A 1,088-nucleotide genomic window follows, 5' to 3' on the forward strand; every position below is an offset into this window, starting at 1 on the left:
TAATTACATTCATTTTGTGTTTTTTATGAAAAGGTACCTCAATTTTGTGTTGGATTCGTTTAAAAGGATTTTTATCTTCTGTGATAAACTTTGCTCTATACCAGGAACTGTAAAAACAAACCTTGTTACTAAAGAAAATTTCTGAAATGTAAAAACAAAAAACTAAAAGTCCCCCCCCCAGAACAGCAGCAGGGCTACCAGGTAGCCCTGCCAAGATTGGCTCTCTCTCAGCTATTCCAGCCCCTGATCACCTCCCAAAAAGATCCTATAAAGTCTTCTTTCCCCCCTTTATTCACTGCTGTCTTGGTCCACTAGACAGTCAGCCTGCTTGCTGCCCCCAGTAAATCTTCTGCTTGTGGTAGAATGTATGGTCTGGTGAGTTGGGTGAGTTCATACCTAACATTTGGTACTGAAAACCCGAGAGGATGCCAGGGCTTCTGCTGGTCCCTCCCAACCAGGGCCTTGCCTGGGTCCACTGCCAGCCCTTCTGAGTGAACTGCAAGCCTTGGGCCTCCCTTGCTGACCTAACCACCTAACACTATGAGCATCCCTCATTCAGTCGATCTTAAAATACAAATCTCTCTCACTGTCCAACTTGTTGGAAAAAAACCAAAAAACCAAAGAAGGCCAATGACAGGTGTCTGTATATATAGTTAGTCAGGGTGAGAATCATTCCAGTTAACTGCTTGGTTAAAAAATCTTCTGAAGGGTCTCAGGATCATTGCCTTACCCATCTTCTATGTATAACTGTATGACTTTTGTTGCATAGGTCTTGCTTTATCATGGTCTTAACCATCCAGCAGAAAGGTATAAAAACAAAGTATAAGAACTAAAGCCATAGTGTTATGTTGAGCTGTAGGGGACTCAGGTCAACAATTTCTGACACTGCCTGTCAAGTGGAAGACCCAATACTATTATGGACTACTGGACTCTTTTAGAATATTTTGCTGAGTTAACACACCTATAATATTCAAATGATGGAACTAAACAAAAAAGGGGATACAGATGAATGTCCATTTTGAATTTGTATATTCAAAATGGTTAGGATAGATATATAGTTACATTCTCTTAATGAATAGAGGGATTTG

This window comes from Octodon degus, unplaced genomic scaffold (genome assembly GCF_000260255.1).
Source record: "Octodon degus isolate 3935 unplaced genomic scaffold, OctDeg1.0 scaffold00133, whole genome shotgun sequence".
In the NCBI taxonomy this organism is placed as follows: domain Eukaryota; kingdom Metazoa; phylum Chordata; class Mammalia; order Rodentia; family Octodontidae; genus Octodon; species Octodon degus.